Raw genomic sequence first — 23,968 nt, 5'->3', positions numbered from 1 at the left:
CCTCCTCAAAGTTGTGCTGCCCTGAGAGACCCAAGGGAGCCCCACAAAGTGACATCAGCAACCTGGACTGGTGAGTTTTCTTTCCCAGGGAAAATGGCCAAAGGATGTGCCCAGGGGCCCCTGACCCTGGGCTGGGGCCTGACTGCGAAGAATCCATATATCGAAGAATGGATCGCAGACCGAAGTTGTCCCCTCCTCAAAGTTGTGCTGCCCTGAGAGACCCAAGGGAGCCCTACAAACTGACATCAGCAACCTGGACTGATGAGTTTTCTTTCCCAGGGAAAATGGCCAAAGGATGTGCCCAGGGGCCCCTGGCACTGGGCTGGGGCCTGAATGCAAAAAATCCATATATCGAAGGATGGATCGCAGACCGAAGATGTCCCCTCCTCAAATTTCTGCTTCCCAGATAGACCCAAGGGAGCCCTACAAACTGACATCAGCAACCTGGACTGGTGAGTTTTCTTTCCCAGGGAAAATGGCCAAAGCATGTGCCCAGGGGCCCCTGGCCCTGGGCTCGGACCTGACTGCAGAGAATCCTTATATCGAAGTTTGGACCCCCAACCAAAGTTGTCCCCTCCTCAAAGTTGTGCTGCCCTGATAGACCCAAGGGAGCCCTAAAAACGAACATCAGCAACCTGGACTGGTGAGTTTTCTTTCCCAGGGAAAATGGCCAAAGGTTGTGCCCAGGGGCCCCAGGCACTGGGCTCGGACCTGAATGCAAAAAATCCTTATATCGAAGGATGGACCCCAGACTGAAATTGTCCCCTCCTCAAAGTTGTGCTGCCCTGATAGACCCAAGGGAGCCCTACAAACTGACATCAGCAACCTGGATTGGTGAGTTTTCTTTCCCAGGGAAAATGGCCAAAGGATGTGCCCAGGGGCCCCTGGCACTGGGATGGGGCCTGAATGCAAATAACCCTTATATCGAAGGATGGTTCGCAGACCAAAATTGTCCCCTCCTCAAATTTCTGCTTCCAAGATAGACCCAAGGGATCCCTAAAAAGTGACATCAGGAACCTGGACTGGTGAGTTTTCTTTCCCAGGGAGAATGGCCAAAGGATGTGCCCAGGGGCCCCAGGCACTGGGATCGGACCTGAATGCAAAAAATCCTTATATCGATGGATGGACCCCAGACCGAAGTTGTCCCCTCCTCAAAGTTGTGCTGCCCTGATAGACCCAAGGGAGCCCTACAAACTGACATCAGCAACCTGGACTGGTGAGTTTTCTTTCCCAGGGAAAATGGCCAAAGGATGTGCCCAGGGGCCCCAAGCACAGGGCTGGGACCTGACTGCAGAGAATCCTTATATCGAAGTTTGGACCCCCAACCGAAGTTGTCCCCTCCTCAAAGTTGTGCTGCCCTGATAGACCCAAGGGAGCCCTACAAACTGACATCAGCAACCTGGACTGGTGAGTTTTCTTTCCCAGGGAAAATGGCCAAAGGATGTGCCCAGGGGCCCCAAGCACACGGCTGGGACCTGACTGCAGAGAATCCTTATATCGAAGTTTGGACCCCCAACCGAAGTTGTCCCCTCCTCAAAGTTGTGCTGCCCTGATAGACCCAAGGGAGCCCTACAAACTGACATCAGCAACCTGGACTGGTGAATTTTCCTTCCCAGGGAAAATGGCCAAAGGATGTGCCCAGTGGCCTGTGGCACTGGGCTGGGGCCTGACTGCAAAGAATCCGTATATAGAAGGATGGATCGCAGACCAAAGTTGTCCCCTCCTCAAAGTTGTGCTGCCCTGATAGACCCAAGGGAGCCCTACAAACTGACATCAGCAACCTGGACTGGTGAGTTTTCTTTCCCAGGGAAAATGGCCAAAGCATGTGCCCAGGGGCCCCTGGCACTGGGCTGGGGCCTGACTGCAAAAAATCCTTATATCGAAGGATGGATCGCAGACCGAAATTGTCCCCTCCTCAAATTTCTGCTTCCCAGATAGACTCAAGGGAGCCCTACAAACTGACATCAGCAACCTGGACTGGTGAATTTTCTTTCCCAGGGAAAATGGCCAAAGGATGTGCCCTGGGGCCCCTGGCTCTGGGGTGGGGCCTGAATGCAAAAAATCCTTATATCGAAGGATGGACCCCAGACCGAAGTTGTCCCCTCCTCAAAGTTGTGCTGCCCTGATAGACCCAAGGGAGCCCTACAAACTGACATCAGCAACCTGGACTGGTGAGTTTTCTTTCCCAGGGAAAATGGCCAAAGCATGTGCCCAGGGGCCCCTGGCACTGGGCTGGGGCCTGAATGCAAAAAATCCTTATATCGAAGGATGGATCGCAGACCGAAATTGTCCCCTCCTCAAATTTCTGCTTCCCAGATAGACTCAAGGGAGCCCTACAAACTGACATCAGCAACCTGGACTGGTGAATTTTCTTTCCCAGGGAAAATGGCCAAAGGATGTGCCCTGGGGCCCCTGGCTCTGGGGTGGGGCCTGAATGCAAAAAATCCTTATATCGAAGGATGGACCCCAGACCGAAGTTGTCCCCTCCTCAAAGTTGTGCTGCCCTGATAGACCCAAGGGAGCCCTACAATCTGACATCAGCAACCTGGACTGGTGAGTTTTCTTTCCCAGGGAAAATGGCCAAAGCATGTGCCCAGGGGCCCCTGGCACTGGGCTCGTACCTGACTGCAAAGTATCCTTATATCGAAGGATGGACCCCAGACCGAAGTTGTCCCCTCCTCAACGTTGTGCTGCCCTGATAGACCCAAGGGAGCCCTACAAACTGACATCAGCAACCTGGACTGGTGAGTTTTCTTTCCCAGGGAAAATGGCCAAAGGATGTGCCCAGGGGCCCCTGGCACTTGGCTGGGGCCTGAATGCAAATAATCCTTATATCGAAGGATGGATCGCAGACCGAAGTTGTGCCCTCCTCAAATTTCTGCTTCCCAGATAGACTCAAGGGAGCCCTACAAACTGACATCAGCAACCTGGACTGTTGAATTTCTTTCCCAGGGAAAATGGCCAAAGGATGTGCCCAGGGGCCCCTGGCTCTGGGGTGGGGCCTGAATGCAAATAATCCTTATATCGATGGATGGATCGCAGACCAAAGTTGTCCCCATCTCATACTTGTGCTGCCCTGATAGACCCAAGGGAGCCCTACAAACTGACATCAGCAACCTGGACTGGTGAGTTTTCTTTCCCAGGGAAAATGGCCAAAGGATGTGCCCAGGGGCCCCTGGCACTGGGCTCGGACCTGACTGCAAAGTATCCTTATATCGAAGGATGGACCCCAGACCGAAGTTGTCCCCTCCTCAAAGTTGTGCTGCCCTGATAGACCCAAGGGAGCCCTACAAACTGACATCAGCAACCTGGACTGGTGAATTTTCTTTCCCAGGGAAAATGACCAAAGGATGTGCCCAGTGGCCCGTGGCACTGGGCTGTGGCCTGACTGCAAAGAATCCCTATATCGAAGGATGGAACCCAGACCAAAGATGCTCCCTCCTCAAAGTTGTGCTGCCCTGATAGACCCAAGGGAGCCCTACAAACTGACATCAGCAACCTGGACTGGTGAGTTTTCTTTCCCAGGGAAAATGGCCAAAGGATGTGCCCAGGGGCCCCAGGCACTGGGCTCGGACCTGAATGCAAAAAATCCTTATATCGAAGGATGGACCCCAGACCGAAATTGTCCCCTCCTCAAAGTTGTGCTGCCCTGATAGACCCAAGGGAGCCCTATAAACTGACATCAGCAACCTGGACTGGTGAGTTTTCTTTCCCAGGGAAAATGGCCATCTCCCCGGGCTGGCCACTGGCCACTGCTCCCACGGCACACTCCAAGGCATGAGCTGCCCTACACCCTCTGCTCCATGGTGACCATGGCACAGAGCAGGGAGCAGCCTTTGTTTGCACACCATCCAGGGCATGGCATTTTCCACTCCATTGGGCATCCCGTGCCCTGGAGGGAGCAGCAGGATGGCTGGGAGATGAACAGTTATGAGAAGGCACGGCCCAGTACTGCTCTGATGGAGGCTGGAAAAGGTGGGACCAGCAAAATGGCCCCACACGTGGCCTGTGCCACCCACACCTGCAAGGATCCCGTGCTCCCACAGCAGGGCTGTGACACACTGCAGAGGAGTCCTGACAGTTCAGCCCTTCTAGGGTTATGCGGCACAAGCATCCTTTGGCTGCTGTTCAGTAATTACATTAAGCCAGTGCTGCTAAAGTCAGTCCCAAGCAGAGATAATGCTCTGGATGCATTCAACTGACTGGAAGAAGAAAGAGGAGGAAAAGCCATGCTGGCTTAGAGACAAGTCATATTTCTTATCATCTTCCTGCCTGACGAGAAGGTGCTGCCCAGCCATCTGCCCCGACAGCGCGGGCACAGAGCAGCGCTGTGATCAGCGCACAAAGGAGCCCCTGTGCTCCCGCCAGCCTCCTGCCATTCCCCCTCTCTGACCCCTTTGATGCTGCATGTGCTTCCCTTTGATGCTCCAGTCCCTGCTCCTCTGCCATTCTGAAATTGTTTGTCCCATCCTGTGCTTCAGGGATTTTCTGCTGGAATAGTCCAAACCATTATGCTGGAATCCAAGGCATCTCAGGGCATTTGGGGGTTGCTTTTTTAGCACACTGGCCTGATGCTCTGTCACCCTTAATCAGGGAAGATTAGCCCTGAGTACAAATATGAAGCTCTTTGGGTGCCTATTGTTCACAGTTATTCTCTGAGTCACACAGATGCTGTCAGTGGCACAAAAGCAGGGAGAACAAACAGCAAGGAAGCCTCTGCATGCCCACAACAGCAATTCAGAGTAGAAATTCAAGACAAAGAGCCCTGGAAATAACACTTCTATCAGCTGGCACATGGACTTCCTCTCCCACAGCAGCAACACTTCAGCTACCTGCCCTCAAAATCCCACATTTGGTTCAACAAGTGCTGTTCCAGTGAAAGGGCTTGCACTGGCACCTCCCAAGAGTTATCCTATTCACTATCTAAAATGACAAAGTGCCACTGGAAACTCTCCCAGTGCACTCCAGACTCTCCCAGTCACTGGGGAGGGAAAAGCCAAGTCCCTTCTCACATGGCAGAGCAGAGGCTGGATGCCCAGACACCCTCCCAAGGGTGGCACCAAGGCAGGCACCAAGCCCAGGGGAGCAGAGCTCTGTGCCTGCAGCTGCATCCAAGAGGAGGAAGGAACATGTGAGCTGAAAGCAGAGCAAGAGAGATCAGAGGGAGGGGGGAAAAGTGTGAGCACAAACCCGAGGAAGCGAGATGCCAGGAAATATGTTCACCCTCACACAGAGCTAATTAGCACGGCGAGGCTCCGCTTGCCACTGCTTACTCACACCAAGACAAAATAGGGGGTTTTGGGTGGCTGTCGCCTTCCCTGGTACAAAGACATTCTCTGTGAACTGATGTAAGGGCACCTACCATCAATCATGGCAGCTTTCCATGGAAGCAGAGAGAAAATAATTATTTTCTTAGCAGCCACCACTCTACTTACCCAAAAATGGCAGCTAAAACCCCATTTTGTAACATTAAGGAGATAAAAGAGGAAAAAGTAAGGATGAGAAAACCAGCCTGAGAACAGACAACAAATCAGGGAACCACTAGGATACTGCTGGCTCCTGGCACAAGCGATGATTAATTCCAACCTGGATATAAAATAAGCCTACACTAGTCCTCTGCTGTCTGTTATTGTCCCAGGATTATGGTAATTAAGCAATTTGTATTACCTGATACTGATAAGAAAAATAAAGCCCCATTTATGACACCGTATCCCCTGGATTTTACACGGTAGTTACTGAGGCATTCTTGTTACCTGGTGAACATAATATTCGAGATCATAAAGCGCCGCGACTTTTTCATCCAGCGTGGAGGCAGAGCTGTTGAATTTGCTGATTAATTTAACCATAATTTCATAATCTGTTTCTATCTTCATATTCAGCTTTTCAAACTCCTCCTTCAGCTGCTCTATGGGTCGGAACTTCTTCCTCACCTCTTCCTCTCGGGCCTTGGAAACAGAAGGAAGAAACCAGATGTGAAGATAGAGGATGAAGAGAGACAAGACAAACACAGAAAGGAACGCCAGCCCCAAATTCACAAAGGGAACCTGGCTGTCAGTGCCAATGGATTTATTGCTGTGCATCAGAGGTTCAGGGACAGGGTTGGAGGGTCCTTCTGAGAAGCCCAGAAACCCAGTTAGCTGTGAGATACCCACAGTATGAGTGAGCAGTAGGGCTTTGTGCACCACTTCTACATCTCAACAGCATTTGTGCATCATTTCTGCATCCCATTTCCATCCAGCTCAACATCAAACCCACAGGCAGCAGTACTGCTGTTTTCTGCCTGCAAGTGGATGTTCCCAAAACCTGGCTGCAAAAAGCCCTGAGGCACATCCCTGATCTTACAGCTGAACCTCTCTGGAAATGAACATGAGACTGGAGAACTCCACAAGTTCCATCCAGCCCAAAGTGCCCAGTGACTCCAAGGAGATCTCCAACACTGACAAAGATGCTTTCACCATTCCAAGCATTGAACACATTCCAGGAAGTCTCTATCTCCCAGGGAGAGGTGTGGGGACAGAAGCTGTCAGAAAGGGAAGCAGGAGGAGCAGTGATAAGCTGGGGGCAGCTGACGTGCTGTGCCATGGGGCTTGGCCAGCAGCCTGTCCTGAGCATGGCTCATCTCCCTCGCAGTAACAGCACTCCAAGGGCTGCCCTGAACCAAGAGAGCTGACATAAAACATGTGGTGAGGAGGAAAGGATATGTCAGAGAACTCAGAGAGCCCCAGAGGTGCAGGAACCTCAGCACTGGTGGCACTGGGGACAGAGCCTGCTGCTGCAGGGGACAGAAGCAGCAGAAAGGCCAGGCTGGAGCTGGGCTGCCCCAAGGACAACGAGAAAGGCAGAAAGCCCTTTTTGGAAGGGATTTGTCACAAATACCAAGATGTGTTTGTATGCAAACCCCCAGCTGGAGGGTTTGCACATGTCCTGCTCACCATGAGGGATCAGAGAGGGCTGGAGGAAAACCAAGTGAGCAATGGAGGTGAAAGCCGTGTCAATGAAATGATGAATTACCACAAGTACCACACCCAACCCACCCCACCCTGAGCTGCCTCTACTGGAGCACAGGGAGGCTCGTGTAATTCCATTTACTCTGACACAGAGCCTTCAAGGATGGATTTGCTCTCTGCAGGAGTGACTTAAAAATGGAATACTTTAGGTCCATTACACGTAGCTGCTTTTAGCCCCATTGCTGGGACAAAAGCTATTCTAAGAGGGGAGTTTAAAATATGGCTTATTTTCACCTAATAGAGTATCACTAATTTTTGCATTTCAATGATCCTCATTTCCAGCAGCCCTGCAATCAATCAGCAATGCTGCTATGGAAATAATCTCCCAGCAAATGAAATCATGCCATGCTGCCACATAAGGGAAGAAAAAGCCTTTCTGTGACACCAAAACTTTAGAGCCTTGACTCCTCTTTCAGTTTTCATTTGAGTGAGCCAACACCAAGGCAGCAGGAGGAGCGAGGGTTAAGGAAATGCTGCTGAGGGGGCGAAGGGAAAGAGACTGTGATGCACCTGATGAGTCACACATCATCCCACCTATTTACTTGGGTCTGTGGGTTCTTTATAACTAAATGGACAACTTGGAGCTTGTGTAATGAAACTCAGCCCCTGCTTCACTATGGCCACTTGGGTGTTGCTATCCAGAGCACGAGGTTGGAAACAGAAAGCAAGGAGAGAGTGAAAGTGAAATAGCCTCTGTAAATACTGTCAGATCCAAACCAGTTTCCTTTGGGGTCTGCAGACATTTCTGTGAGTTGAGCTGCAGATAAATTACCTTGTTCAGGGCAGCTATGGCTGCCCCTGGACCCCTGGAAGTGTTCAATGCCAGCTTGAATGGGGCTTGGAGCAACCTGGGATAGTGAAAGGTGTCCCTGCCCATGGAAGGGGGTGGCACTGGATCAGCTTTAAGGTCCCGTGCAACCCAAACCATTCACAGAATCTTAGAGTCATACAGAAAAGCCAGAGAACAATATCACTAAGGGGTGAGCAAAGGTATTTTTGGTCCGTATGCACCACAAGATTAGTGCTTTTCAAGCAATCATTTTAACCATTATATTTCTGCAGTATGTAACAGGGTGTGTTCACATCCCTGCACCATGCACTGCTTTAGAAACAGGAAACTCACCTTCCTTTCTGCCTTCTCACTTTCCTTCATTTTAGCCAACGCCTTTTTGAGCTCCTCAGATGTGAAGGAATTTGCATCAACATCAACCTTGCCCAGCCTTGCAGAAGAAACAAAACAAACCAGAACATGTTACCAGTGAAGAACTGCCTCTATTCTATTTTCACTGTGACATTCTAGCAATGGTTAAGGGCGAGAGGAAAGGAATAAAAAAACACCATGCTCAAGAAAAGATTGGGATGAGTACTGGATTCTCTGTATGACTTGCCAAAACCTCACCCTGACAATCAGAGGCTCTGCTGACCAAAATTTCAAGCCCAACCACAATAAAAACAACTGATGAATTGAAATCACAGAATATCTTCTTGAAATAGAGGAAGCACCCCTGTGCAACCAAAACATTGCTGATGGCTTGCAAGATCAAGCTCGAGATTACAATTTATGACCATAGTATACAGAAACACAGAAGATATCAGAGCACCGTTCCAGTGAGTAAAGGAGCTACAGAGAATTGTGAGAGGATTCCTTGCCAGGAACTGCAGTGACAGGACAAGAGGGAATGGGATCAAACTGCAAGAGTTGGAAGAGATTTGATGATGGGAAGAAGTTCTTTACTGCGAGGGTGCCTGTCCCTGTCACAGGGACCAGTGCAGAGAGGCTGTGCATGCCCCATCCCCAGGAACATCCAAGGCCAGGCTGGACAGGCTCCAGAGCAACCTGGAGTGGTGGCAGGTTGCTTCAGGTTGAAACCAGATAATCCTTAGGGGCCCTTGCAAGCCAAACCATTCAAGGATTTGATCATTCCATGGTCCCCATCTCCCCATGTGGAGTGGCCCTGAAACTTCTGTGACATCACAGCTCCCAGAGTGTTCCAGGTGGAAGGTCCAGGACCTGGAACGCAGCACAGCAGACACTTCACCTGCGGCCAACGGTCAGAGCCCACTCACCCTTCGCTCTGCCCATCGGTGCTGAGCTCTGGCTGCTGCCTGGGCTTTTCCTGCTGCCTGCGCTGACGCCAAACCCAGCAGGATGTGCACTGCTGCCCCAGGGCAGGTACACTGCCAGGACAGGGACGGGCAGCCTGCTTGGGCAGGCTGCAGCCATGTGGGAATGGATGGTGTGGGACAGGAACCCCACCAAGAGATTGTGCTACCTCTTGCAGACTGCCATCGACCCCGTGGAGGACATGGAAGTGGACACAGTGCTGGACAGGGAAGAAATGATGGATGTGGACATGGAAGAGACGGCTGAGGACATGGAAGTTGATGAGGAGGACAACATCGAGGAGATGGAAGTGGATGAGGAGGATGAGGAGGAGCCCATGGTCCTTGGCTGAAGATGGAGCCCCAGGAGCAGGACAAGCCCATGCCTCCCATGCCCTGCCCACAGGCAGAGTGTGTCCCCTTCGCCGGGCTGGGGCTGGGCTGGATGGCCCCGCTCGGGGACACGGTGCCCACAGGGGGCCCTGGATTGTGCTGGCACAAGCAGCACCCCTGGCCTGCCCTGCGCTTGCCTGGGGCCGTGCCAGCCCTGCCAGCCCTGCCAGCCCCTGGGCCCAGCTCCCAGCCCAGCTGGGCCCAGTGCTGGCACCAGAGTCCAGCACTGCTGCTGCTCCATTTCCTCCACGACTGGTGGAGATGATGGCCACAGATGTGACCCCTCTGTAAATATGTTCTCATGAATAGAGCTTTTCTGTATATACGTTTAGAAGTTTGTTAGGCTATAGGATCCCATGTAAATATGTTTTGAAGATTGTTGCTGTTATAAGGATTGTTGCAATAAAACATGTTTGTAAATCCAAGGTTTTGCCGATCTTTGGAGAAGAGATCCTGTTAATTTTCAAAAGCTCACTTCTCTTTGCAATTCCTTTGGGCACAGGCAGCGTTTGCACAGTTGTGGTTTCCAGTTGTTCTGGGTTCCCGGGGCTGGAGGTGCCTGGGGGGGCTGGCACGGCCACCCCGGGGCTGGGGTCCCTGTGCACAGGGGCTCCCACTGACACCACTCCTGGCACTGGGCACTGCTGGGCTTCCTGGGCAGGGACAGGGCAGGGCCCCCAGGAGCAGAGCTGTCCCCAGCAGAGAGGGGGCTCTGACAGCACTGGCCCCTGCAGCAATGCCCCCAGGCAGGCAGGAACCCTTCAGCCACCCTCGCTGCTGCAGCCACAGGGACTCCTGGCCCGAGAGCCGGCATCGGGCCACAGGGATGCAAAATCCACCTTCGTGCTCTGAAGGCCATGGCAGCCTTGGGAACTGTGGCACCTGGATCTGGGGGGCTGCAGGGGCTGGTGTTTAAGGCTTGCAGCCTCCAAAGGCTCTGGGCTTTGCTCCCCAGCCTGCTTTGCACTGCCCTGGGCCCGGATTGCTCCAGAGACAAAAGCCAAGCCAGGGCATCCTCAGCCTGCCCCCACTGCTGCTGCTGCCAGCGGCCACTGGCCCCTGTCCCCTACTCGGGGGCCAGCTGCAGGGGCAGGGCAGGCTGTGCTGGGCAGGGCCGGGGAGCTTTGGGCCCTGTGGCTGCTGCTGCTGGGGGCCAGGAGCCCAACAGGGCCCCGAGCTCAGCCCCTGCCCGGCCAGCTGCCCTCAGAGCCCCACACTGCCCAGGCATCCCCAGCACAGGGGGCTGTGGCTAATCCCACGCAATCCTGGCGAGAAATTCCCCACAGGAACTAAACCAAGGGTTCCAGGGCAAAGTCAGCACCCGCTGACATTTAAAGCCCCTTTACAGAGGTGGCTGCAGGGCTGGGGTGATCTCCAGGACCTTTGGCAGTGCCCGGTGCGCAGCTGAGGCTGTGGGGTTGCTCCCAGCGGGACACAGCACCGGGCTCAGGCCAGCCCTCAGCCCTCACAGCTGATGCCAAGAGAGAATCTCAGAAAGCAACTTCACACCTCTTGCTGCAGATATTTCAAAGCATTAAATGCCATTCAGAGAAGCCACCGTGCCAATTTCCTTTCGGCGTCCAGGCATGAGAAGCCATGAAGGTGCCACTGAATGTGCACTCAGGGCACTCCCACTGCCATCCCAAAGGGATCACAAAGGACAGGGCTCTGCTGTCAGCGCTGCTGAGCTCCTAACCCAGACACCCAGTCTAAGCAAGAGGCAGTAATTGACTGCACCAGCGAACACTGGCCACTCATAAAAGGCATCAATCGCACAGCCCACCCAACCCAAATACTGCCATATCTATCTTTTCCCTCTTTTCTCTTCCCTGCTTTCACTTTCCCCATTTTCTCTGTCTGGGAGCTTGGCTTTTCTCTCTCCTGTCTGCAAGTTCAGCTGCACGTGTAACTCTGCAGGAACAGCCTGAAATACCGGGAAGTGGTAGAGCATACTTTGTCAGGAACAAAGTGCAGTGACAGGACAAGGGGGAATGGGATCAAACTGCAAGAGTTGGAAGAGATTTGATGATGGGAAGAAGTTCTTTACTGCGAGGGTGCCTGTCCCTGACACAGGGACCAGTGCAGAGCGGCTGTGCATGCCCCATCCCCAGGAACATCCAAGGCCAGGCTGGACAGGCTCCAGAGCAACCTGGTGTGGTGGCAGGTTGCTCAGGTTGAAACCAGATAACCCTTAGGGGCCCTTGCAAGCTAAACCATTCAAGGATTTGATCATTCCATGGTCCCCATCTCCCCATGTGGAGTGGCCCTGAAACTTCTGTGACATCACAGCTCCCAGAGTGTTCCAGGTGGAAGGTCCAGGACCTGGAACGCAGCACAGCAGACACTTCACCTGCGGCCAACGGTCAGAGCCCACTCGCCCTTCGCTCTGTGTTTGCAGTCCCGGAATTCGGATTTGAGATGTACCTCCCTGATGGCTCTGACTATCTCGGTCTCGGATATTTATCGTGTATTTATCGTCCGGGTGTTTCTCGGACAACCTTGATGCATGATCCCTCTCCGGGCTGGCCACTTTCGTTCGCTTGTAAATAAAGTCCTCCCTCTCTCGTCCAGGTGGCTTTGACATGGTGTTGCAATTGCTGTTGCTGGCTTGTGCGATTTAAAAACTTCTTATAAGAGTATAATTTAACAGCACATAACTATAAAATAGATGACAATTTTATTTGCACGAATTATCCTATAGACATATAACAGTCCTAATGATTCCTTGAGGCCTTGCAGTGTCACAATGTTCTCCATGGTTCCACAGGCCCCACAGTGTCATGTGACTCCTCTGTTCCATGAGTCCTGCAATGTCACAATGGACCTTTGGACCAATGGACCATGGGGCTTTGCAGTGTCACAACGCTCTCCTTTGGCTCCACAGGGTCACAATGGAGCACTGATTACAGGCAGCCTCTCTGTGTTACCCTGGAGCTTTGTTTCCGTGGGGTCTCGCAGTGTCCCAATGGAGCCTTGGCTGGATGGGGCCTCACAGTGTCACAATGATGCCTACATTCCACTGAGGCACACGGCGTCACTAGGGTTCCCTTGCTTCCATGAGGCCCAGCAATGTCACAGTGGTGTCCATGAATCCATGAGGACTCACAGTGTCCCAATGGTCCCTTGGTCTCACAAGGCCCCACAGTGTCCCAATGGTCACTTCTTCTCACAAGGCCCCACAGTGTAACAATGGTCCCTTGGTTCCATGGTTCCTGGTCTGGTGCATTCCCCTCTCCCCTTCTCAGGCCGCCCTGCCAGCTGAGAAATGCTCACTGGGCCAGGGCCTTGGCCAGCAGCCCCTGGGCTCAGCTCCTCTGGAGCTCATCACAGACACTGTCTGCTCCAGGCTTAACCCTTCATTTCCTGGGGAGATGCCAAAGCCTCCAAAGGAAACATTTCCCTTTGCCCAGGGGAATTTCTCACAGGTGCCTTGTAGTGACTCTTTGTGTCTGTGTGCACACAGGAGTGCCTGTGCTCAGGGAAATGTGGCAGAAATGCTGCTCTCTGAGGGCTTTGATTGCCTTGGATAGCTGAGCCAGTCAGGCCTGGAAGTAAGGTTAAGTCATGTCACCCTGATTCTTAAGATTTTCTAAAGCCTTCTGAGTTTCCATTCTGTTGGAGAACCTTCCCACACAATCTCTGTCAACAACATATTGTTTACAATCTTTTATGGGGCTGGACAAACTTGATGTACTAGTGGTTTGTCCAATGTCTTTGGACAGGTGGCTCATTCACTCTCCAATCCAATGTCACCTTTGGGAAAGTATAAAAGTTGGAGTCAGAGAATAAACTTTTAGCTTTACCTTGAAAATAGCAGGTGGCTCGCGTCGTGCTTTCACGTGTCTTATAGCGACAAAGTCACAAGCTGTAAGCAAAGTTAAATGCTGCTAAGAGTTGTTCTTCTGCTAATTTGTGAAGGTTAATAGAAGTTATAAGCAAAGTTGAATATTGTTAAGTGTTATTCCACAGCTCTGTTTAGCTTTTAGGCTGTATTCCTTTTATCCTTGCCCTCACTGTCCTTTTGTCACACAAACACACACACACACAAACACACACACACACACACAAACACACAGAGACACACAGACACCGGGACAGTTCTTGACTCCTTTTTGGTTTGATTGCCTGGATTTTGTTTGCTTTTGTTGTTGCTTTGTTTCCTTGGTGTGACTGAAGTGTCCAGTCAGGAGCAGAGTGACTCTTGCCAAGGAACTCTGTGGTGCTGTCACTTAATATTAAAGCTGTTTTATGCTACTCCCCTGCTGGGGATTTTTAAAGTGCTCTCAAGCCCTCCTTCATAAGAGGGTGAAGGAGCCCTGGCCAAGCTCTGGCCCTGGGGGCACAGGGATGCTGCTAGGGGGTCCCTGTCTCCCTGTTCCAACTTTGACGGCCCTGAGCCCCTGTCCCCGTGTCAGGCTCTGGGCTTGATCTCGTAGAACATCCTCAGGGGGAGGCTGCAGCACCAGGGGCAGGGGGACCCAGAGGGACACGGGATGCCACTGTGCACGAGCAGCTTTGGTCTCCTCTGGGAGGAACTGTGAGTGGGAGCTGGCTTGAAGTGACCTCCCCAGTAAGGTCACAGAGCCCCTGAGATGTCACACTGCCTCCTGGGATGTCACAGCCCACCCTGGGATCTCACAAATCCCTCTTGTGATGTCACAGAGCCAGTGCTGCTCTATCACTCTGGGATGTCATACAGTTGCGCTGTGATGGCACAGAAGACTCTGGCATCACAAAGTCAGCCCGTGTCACAATCCTCTAGTGCAAGCGGGAATCATGACAGTTCATTTTCCCCATCTCAGAATTAGCAGAAGTAGATGGGCTTATCATGAGAAACCGAATGTGATAAACATGTTAGAAATGCAAGGCTCCAAGTTATTAGTTATTAATTTAATAAAAGTTATTAAGTGTACCAAATATAAACTTTGAGAAAAATGAAAAAAAGCCACTATAAAAAAAAGTCTGCGTGGAGCCCGGGATTGCCACCGGGTGAGACACAGGTTTGACAGCTGCAGCAGAGGGTCCTCTATGCTTCACACCGACCGTCCTGTCTGACCCATTTTTATACGATTTTCCTTGCCTGAGCCAGAGTCCCTTTTCTTCCTTTTTGGAGTGCATGTATTCATGTGGAGTTCTTTTCTCTGTGGCAAGTTGAACAATACAGGTCCGGAGAGTGATGAACACCTGTGTTTGCAGTCCCGGAATTCGGATTTGAGATGTACCTCCCTGATGGCTCTGACTATCTCGGTCTCGGATATTTATCATGTATTTATTGTCCGGGTGTTTCTCGGACAACCTTGATGCATGATCCCTCTCCGGGCTGGCCACTTTCGTTCGCTTGTAAATAAAGTCCTCCCTCTCTCGTCCAGGTGGCTTTGACATGGTGTTGCAATCGCTGTTGCTGGCTTGTGCGATTTAAAACCTTCTTATAAGAGTATAATTTAACAGCACATAACTATAAAATAGATGACAATTTTATTTGCACGAATTATCCTATAGACATATAACAGTCCTAATGATTCCTTGAGGCCTTGCAGTGTCACAATGTTCTCCATGGTTCCACAGGCCCCACAGTGTCATGTGACTCCTCTGTTCCATGAGTCCTGCAATGTCACAATGGACCTTTGGACCAATGGACCATGGGGCTTTGCAGTGTCACAACGCTCTCCTTTGGCTCCACAGGGTCACAATGGAGCACTGATTACAGGCAGCCTCTCTGTGTCACCCTGGAGCTTTGTTTCCGTGGGGTCTCGCAGTGTCCCAATGGAGCCTTGGTTGGATGGGGCCTCACAGTGTCACAATGATGCCTACATTCCACTGAGGCACACGGCGTCACTAGGGTTCCCTTTCTTCCATGAGGCCCAGCAATGTCACAGTGGTGTCCATGAATCCATGAGGACTCACAGTATCCCAATGGTCCCTTGATCTCACATGGTCCCACAGTGTCCCAATGGTCCCTTGGTCTCACAAGGCCCCACAGTGTCCCAATGGTCCCTTGGTCTCACAAGGCCTTACAATGGTCACCATGGTCACTTCTTCTCACATGGCCCCACAGTGTAACAATGGTCCCTTGGTTCCAGGGTTCCTGGTCTGGTGCATTCCCCTCTCCCCTTCTCAGGCCGCCCTGCCAGCTGAGAAATGCTCACTGGGCCTGGGCCTTGGCCAGCAGCCCCTGGGCTCAGCTCCTCTGGAGCTCATCACAGACACTGTCTGCTCCAGGCTCAACCCTTCATCCCCTGGGGAGATGCCAAAGCCTCCAAAGGGAACATTTCCCTTTGCCCAGGGGAATTTCTCACAGGTGCCTTGTAGTGACTCTTTGTGTCTGTGTGCACACAGGAGTGCCTGTGCTCAGGGAAAGGTGGCAGAAATGCTGCTCTCTGAGGGCTTTGATTGCCTTGGATAGCTGAGCCAGTCAGGCCTGGAAGTAAGGTTAAGTCATGTCACCCTGATTCTTAAGATTTTCTAAAGCCTTCTGAGTTTACATTCTGTTGGAGAACCTTCCCACACAATCTCTGTCAACAACATATTGTTTACAATCTTTTATGGGGCTGGACAAACTTGATGTACTAGTGGTTTGTCCAATGTCTTTGGACAGGTGGCCCATTCACTCTCCAATCCAATGTCACCTTTGGGAAAGTATAAAAGTTGGAGTCAGAGAATAAACTTTTCTCTTTACCTTGAAAATAGCAGGTGGCTCGCATCGTGCTTTCACGTGTCTTATAGCGACAAAGTCACAAGCTGTAAGCAAAGTTAAATGCTGCTAAGAGTTGTTCTTTTGCTAATTTGTGAAGCTTAATAGAAGTTATAAGTGAAGTTGAATATTGTTAAGTGTTATTCCACAGCTCTGTTTAGCTTTTAGGCTGTATTCCTTTTATCCTTGCCCTCACTGTCCTTTCGTCACACACACACACACACACACACACACACACACACACACACACACACAAACACACAGAGACACACAGACACCGGGACCTTTCTTGACTCCTTTTTGGTTTGATTGCCTGGATTTTGTTTGCTTTTGTTGTTGCTTTGTTTCCCTGGTGTGCCTGAAGTGTCCAGTCAGGAGCAGAGTGACTCTTGCCAAGGAACTCTGTGGTGCTGTCACTTAATATTAAAGCTGTTTTATGCTATTCTATGCTACTCCCCTGCTAGGATTTTTAAAGAGCTCTCAAGCCCTCCTTGATAAGAGGGTGAAGGAGCCCTGGCCAAGCTCTGGCCCTGGGGGTACAGGGATGCTGCTAGGGGGTCCCTGTCTCCCTGTTCCAACTTTGACGGCCCTGAGCCCCTGTTCCCGTGTCAGGCTCTGGGCTTGATCTCCTCGAACATCCTCAGGGGGAGGCTGCAGCGCCAGGGGCAGGGGGACCCAGAGGGACACGGGATGCCACTGTGCACGAGCAGCTTTGGACTTCTCTGGGAGGAACTGTGAGTGGGAGCTGGCTTGAAGTGACCTCCCCAGTAAGGTCACAGAGCCCCTGAGATGTCACACTGCCTCCTGGGATGTCACAGCCCACCCTGGGATCTCACAAATCCCCCTTGTGATGTCACAGAGCCAGTGCTGCTCTATCACTCTGGGATGTCATACAGTTGCGCTGTGATGGCACAGAAGTCTCTGGCATCACAAAGTCAGCCCGTGTCACAAACCTCTAGTGCAAGCGGGAATCATGACAGTTCATTTTCCCCATCTCAGAATTAGCAGAAGTAGATGGGCTTATCATGAGAAACCGAATGTGATAAACATGTTAGAAATGCAAGGCTCCAAGTTATTAGTTATTAATTTAATAAAAGTTATTAAGTGTACCAAATATAAACTTCGAGAAAAATGAAAAAAAGCCACTATAAAAAAAAGTCTGCGTGGAGCCCGGGATTGCCACCGGGTGAGACACAGGTTTGACAGCTGCAGCAGAGGGTCCTCTATGCTTCACACCGACCGTCCTGTCTGACCCATTTTTATACGATTTTCCTTGCCTGAGCCAGAGTCCCTTTTCTTCCTTTTTGGAGTGCATGTATTCATGTGGAGTTCTTTTCTCTGTGGCAAGTTGAACAATACAGGTCCGGAGAGTGATGAACACCTGTGTTTGCAGTCCCGGAATTCGGATTTGAGATGTACCTCCCTGATGGCTCTGACTATCTCGGTCTCGGATATTTATCATGTATTTATTGTCCGGGTGTTTCTCGGACAACCTTGATGCATGATCCCTCTCCGGGCTGGCCACTTTCGTTCGCTTGTAAATAAAGTCCTCCCTCTCTCGTCCAGGTGGCTTTGACATGGTGTTGCAATCGCTGTTGCTGGCTTGTGCGATTTAAAACCTTCTTATAAGAGTATAATTTAACAGCACATAACTATAAAATAGATGACAATTTTATTTGCACGAATTATCCTATAGACATATAACAGTCCTAATGATTCCTTGAGGCCTTGCAGTGTCACAATGTTCTCCATGGTTCCACAGGCCCCACAGTGTCATGTGACTCCTCTGTTCCATGAGTCCTGCAATGTCACAATGGACCTTTGGACCAATGGACCATGGGGCTTTGCAGTGTCACAACGCTCTCCTTTGGCTCCACAGGGTCACAATGGAGCACTGATTACAGGCAGCCTCTCTGTGTCACCCTGGAGCTTTGTTTCCGTGGGGTCTCGCAGTGTCCCAATGGAGCCTTGGTTGGATGGGGCCTCACAGTGTCACAATGATGCCTACATTCCACTGAGGCACACGGCGTCACTAGGGTCCCCTTGCTTCCATGAGGCCCAGCAATGTCACAGTGGTGTCCATGAATCCATGAGGACTCACAGTATCCCAATGGTCTCTTGATCTCACATGGTCCCACAGTGTCCCAATGGTCCCTTGGTCTCACAAGGCCCCACAGTGTCCCAATGGTCACTTCTTCTCACATGGCCCCACAGTGTAATAATGGTCCCTTGGTTCCAGGGTTCCTGGTCTGGGGCATTCCCCTCTCCCCTTCTCAGGCCGCCCTGCCAGCTGAGAAATGCTCACTGGGCCAGGGCCTTGGCCAGCAGCCCCTGGGCTCAGCTCCTCTGGAGCTCATCACAGACACTGTCTGCTCCAGGCTCAACCCTTCATCCCCTGGGGAGATGCCAAAGCCTCCAAAGGGAACATTTCCCTTTCCTCAGGGGAATTTCTCACAGGTGCCTTGTAGTGACTCTTTGTGTCTGTGTGCACACAGGAGTGCCTGTGCTCAGGGAAAGGTGGCAGAAATGCTGCTCTCTGAGGGCTTTGATTGCCTTGGATAGCTGAGCCAGTCAGGCCTGGAAGTAAGGTTAAGTCATGTCACCCTGATTCTTAAGATTTTCTAAAGCCTTCTGAGTTTACATTCTGTTGGAGAACCTTCCCACACAATCTCTGTCAACAACATATTGTTTACAATCTTTTATGGGGCTGGACAAACTTGATGTACTAGTGGTTTGTCCAATGTCTTTGGACAGGTGGCTCATTCACTCTCCAATCCAATGTCACCTTTGGGAAAGTATAAAAGTTGGAGTCAGAGAATAAACTTTTAGCTTTACCTTGAAAATAGCAGGTGGCTCGCGTCGTGCTTTCACGTGTCTTATAGCGACAAAGTCACAAGCTGTAAGCAAAGTTAAATGCTGCTAAGAGTTGTTCTTTTGCTAATTTGTGAAGCTTAATAGAAGTTATAAGCAAAGTTGAATATTGTTAAATGTTATTCCACAGCTCTGTTTAGCTTTTAAGCTGTATTCCTTTTATCCTTGCCCTCGCTGTCCTTTCGTCACACACAGACACACACACACACACACACACAAACACACAGAGACACACAGACACCGGGACAGTTCTTGACTCCTTTTTGGTTTGATTGCCTGGATTTTCTTTGGTTTTGTTGTTGCTTTGTTTCCTTGGTGTGCCTGAAGTGTCCAGTCAGGAGCAGAGTGACTCTTGCCAAGGAACTCTGTGGTGCTGTCACTTAATATTAAAGCTGTTTTATGCTACTCCCCTGCTAGGATTTTTAAAGTGCTCTCAAGCCCTCCTTCATAAGAGGGTGAAGGAGCCCTGGCCAAGCTCTGGCCCTGGGGGCACAGGGATGCTGCTAGGGGGTCCCTGTCTCCCTGTTCCAACTTTGACGGCCCTGAGCCCCTGTCCCCGTGTCAGGCTCTGGGCTTGATCTCCTCGAACATCCTCAGGGGGAGGCTGCAGCGCCAGGGGCAGGGGGACCCAGAGGGACACGGGATGCCACTGTGCACGAGCAGCTTTGGACTTCTCTGGGAGGAACTGTGAGTGGGAGCTGGCTTGAAGTGACCTCCCCAGGAAGGTCACAGAGCCCCTGAGATGTCACACTGCCTCCTGGGATGTCACAGCCCACCCTGGGATCTCACAAATCCCGCTTGTGATGTCACAGAGCCAGTGCTGCTCTATCACTCTGGGATGTCATACAGTTGCGCTGTGATGGCACAGAAGACTCTGGCATCACAAAGTCAGCCCGTGTCACAATCCTCTAGTGCAAGCGGGAATCATGACAGTTCATTTTCCCCATCTCAGAATTAGCAGAAGTAGATAGGCTTATCATGAGAAACCGAATGTGATAAACATGTTAGAAATGCAAGGCTCCAAGTTATTAGTTATTAATTTAATAAAAGTTATTAAGTGTACCAAATATAAACTTTGAGAAAAATGAAAAAAAGCCACTATAAAAAAAAGTCCGTGTGGAGCCCGGGATTGCCACCGGGTGAGACACAGGTTTGACAGCTGCAGCAGAGGGTCCTCTATGCTTCACACCGACCGTCCTGTCTGACCCATTTTTATACGATTTTCCTTGCCTGAGCCAGAGTCCCTTTTCTTCCTTTTTGGAGTGCATGTATTCATGTGGAGTTCTTTTCTCTGTGGCAAGTTGCACAATACATGTCCAGAGAGTGATGAACACCTGTGTTTGCAGTCCCGGAATTTGGATCTGAGATGTACCTCCCTGATGGCTCTGACTATCTCGGTCTCGGATATTTATCGTGTATTTATCGTCCGGGTGTTTCTCGGACAACCTTGATGCATGATCCCTCTCCGGGCTGGCCACTTTCGTTCGTTTGTAAATAAAGTCCTCCCTCTCTCGTCCAGGTGGCTTTGACATGGTGTTGCAATCGCTGTTGCTGGCTTGTGCGATTTAAAACCTTCTTATAAGAGTATAATTTAACAGCACATAACTATAAAATAGATGACAATTTTATTTGCACGACTTATCCTATAGACATATAACAGTCCTAATGATTCCTTGAGGCCTTGCAGTGTCACAATGTTCTCCATGGTTCCACAGGCCCCACAGTGTCATGTGACTCCTCTGTTCCATGAGTCCTGCAATGTCACAATGGACCTTTGGACCAATGGACCATGGGGCTTTCCAGTGTCACAACGCTCTCCTTTGGCTCCACAGTGTCCCAATGGAGCACTGATTACAGGCAGCCTCTCTGTGTTACCCTGGAGCTTTGTTTCCGTGGGGTCTCGCAGTGTCCCAATGGAGCCTTGGTTGGATGGGGCCTCACAGTGTCACAATGACGCCTACATTCCATTGAGGCACATGGCGTCACTAGGGTCCCCTTGCTTCCATGAGGCCCAGCAATGTCACAGTGGTGTCCATGAATCCATGAGGACTCACAGTGTCCCAATGGTCCCTTGATCTCACATGGTCCAACAGTGTCCCAATGGTCCCTTGGTCTCACAAGGCCCCACAGTGTCCCAATGGTCACTTCTTCTCACATGGCCCCACAGTGTAACAATGGTCCCTTGGTTCCAGGGTTCCTGGTCTGGTGCATTCCCCTCTCCCCTTCTCAGGCCGCCCTGCCAGCTGAGAAATGCTCACTGGGCCAGGGCCTTGGCCAGCAGCCCCTGGGCTCAGCTCCTCTGGAGCTCATCACAGACACTGTCTGCTCCAGGCTCAACCCTTCATCCCCTGGGGAGATGCCAAAGCCTCCACAGGGAACATTTCCCTTTGCTCAGGGGAATTTCTCACAGGTGCCTTGTAGTGACTCTTTGTGTCTGTGTGCACACAGGAGTGCCTGTGCTCAGGGAAATGTGGCAGAAATGCTGCTCTCTGAGGGCTTTGATTGCCTTGGATAGCTGAGCCAGTCAGGCCTGGAAGTAAGGTTAAGTCATGTCACCCTGATTCTTAAGATTTTCTAAAGCCTTCTGAGTTTCCATTCTGTTGGAGAACCTTCCCACACAATCTCTGTCAACAACATATTGTTTACAATCTTTTATGGGGCTGGACAAACTTGATGTACTAGTGGTTTGTCCAATGTCTTTGGACAGGTGGCTCATTCACTCTCCAATCCAATGTCACCTTTGGGAAAGTATAAAAGTTGGAGTCAGAGAATAAACTTTTAGCTTTACCTTGAAAATAGCAGGTGGCTCGCGTCGTGCTTTCACGTGTCTTATAGCGACAAAGTCACAAGCTGTAAGCAAAGTTAAATGCTGCTAAGAGTTGTTCTTTTGCTAATTTGTGAAGCTTAATAGAAGTTATAAGCAAAGTTGAATATTGTTAAATGTTATTCCACAGCTCTGTTTAGCTTTTAAGCTGTATTCCTTTTATCCTTGCCCTCGCTGTCCTTTCGTCACACACAGAAACACACACACACACACACACACACACACACACACACACACACACACACACAAACACACAGAGACACACAGACACCGGGACAGTTCTTGACTCCTTTTTGGTTTGATTGCCTGGATTTTGTTTGCTTTTGTTGTTGCTTTGTTTCCTTGGTGTGCCTGAAGTGTCCAGTCAGGAGCAGAGTGACTCTTGCCAAGGAACTCTGTGGTGCTGTCACTGAATATTAAAGCTGTTTTATGCTACTCCCCTGCTGGGGATTTTTAAAGTGCTCTCAAGCCCTCCTTCATAAGAGGGTGAAGGAGCCCTGGCCAAGCTCTGGCCCTGGGGGCACAGGGATGCTGCTAGGGGGTCCCTGTCTCCCTGTTCCAACTTTGACGGCCCTGAGCCCCTGTCCCCGTGTCAGGCTCTGGGCTTGATCTCCTAGAACATCCTCAGGAGGAGGCTGCAGCGCCAGGGGCAGGGGGACCCAGAGGGACACGGGATGCCACTGTGCACGAGCAGCTTTGGACTTCTCTGGGAGGAACTGTGAGTGGGAGCTGGCTTGAAGTGACCTCCCCAGTAAGGTCACAGAGCCCCTGAGATGTCACACTGCCTCCTGGGATGTCACAGCCCACCCTGGGATCTCACAAATCCCCCTTGTGATGTCACAGAGCCAGTGCTGCTCTATCACTCTGGGATGTCATACAGTTGCGCTGTGATGGCACAGAAGACTCTGGCATCACAAAGTCAGCCCGTGTCACAATCCTCTAGTGCAAGCATGAATCATGACAGTTCATTTTCCCCATCTCAGAATTAGCAGAAGTAGATAGGCTTATCATGAGAAACCGAATGTGATAAACATGTTAGAAATGCAAGGCTCCAAGTTATTAGTTATTAATTTAATAAAAGTTATTAAGTGTACCTCCTCAAAGTTGTGCTGCCCTGATAGACCCAAGGGAGCCCTACAAAGTGACATCAGGAACCTGGACTGGTGAGTTTTCTTTCCCAGGGAAAATGGCCAAAGGATGTGCCCAGGGGCCCCTGGCACTGGGCTCGGACCTGACTTCAAAAAATCCTTATATCGAAGGATGGAACCCAGACCGAAGTTGTCCCCTCCTCAAAGTTGTGCTGCCCTGATAGATCCAAGGGAGCCCTACAAACTGACATCAGCAACCTGGACTGGTGAATTTTCTTTCCCAGGGAAAATGGACATAGGATGTGCCCAGGGGCCCCTGGCACTGGGCTGGGTCCTGACTGCAAAGTATCCTTATATTGAAGGATGGACCCCAGACCAAAGTTGTCCCCTCCTCAAAGTTGTGCTGCCCGGATAGACCCAAGGGAGCCCTACAAACTGACATCAGCAACCTGGACTGGTGAATTTTCTTTCCCAGGGAAAATGGCCGAAGGTTGCCCCAAGGGCCACTGGTACTGGGCTGGGGCCTGAATGCAAATAATCCTTTTATCGAAGGATGGATCGCAGACTGAAGTTGTCCCCATCTCATACTTGTGCTGCCCTGATAGACCCAAGGGAGCCCTACAAACTGACATCAGGAACCTGGACTGCTGAGTTTTCTTTCCCAGGGAAAATGGCCAAAGGATGTGCCCAGGGGCCCCTGGCACTGGGCTCGGACCTGACTTCAAAAAATCCTTATATCGAAGGATGGTCCCCAGACCGAAGTTGTCCCCTCCTCAAAGTTGTGCTGCCCTGATAGACCCAAGGGAGCCCTGCAAACTGACATCAGCAACCTGGACTGGTGAATTTTCTTTCCCGGGGAAAATGGCAAAGGATGTGCCCAGGGGCCCCTGGCACTGGGCTGGGTCCTGACTGCAAAGTATCCTTATATCGAAGAATGGACCCCAGACCGAAGTTGTCCCCTCCTCAAAGTTGTGCTGCCCTGATAGACCCA

The sequence above is a fragment of the Lonchura striata genome, chromosome 11, assembly GCF_046129695.1.
Source record: "Lonchura striata isolate bLonStr1 chromosome 11, bLonStr1.mat, whole genome shotgun sequence".
Classification (NCBI taxonomy): Eukaryota; Metazoa; Chordata; class Aves; order Passeriformes; family Estrildidae; genus Lonchura; species Lonchura striata.
Note: the sequence above shows the minus strand (reverse complement) of the source record.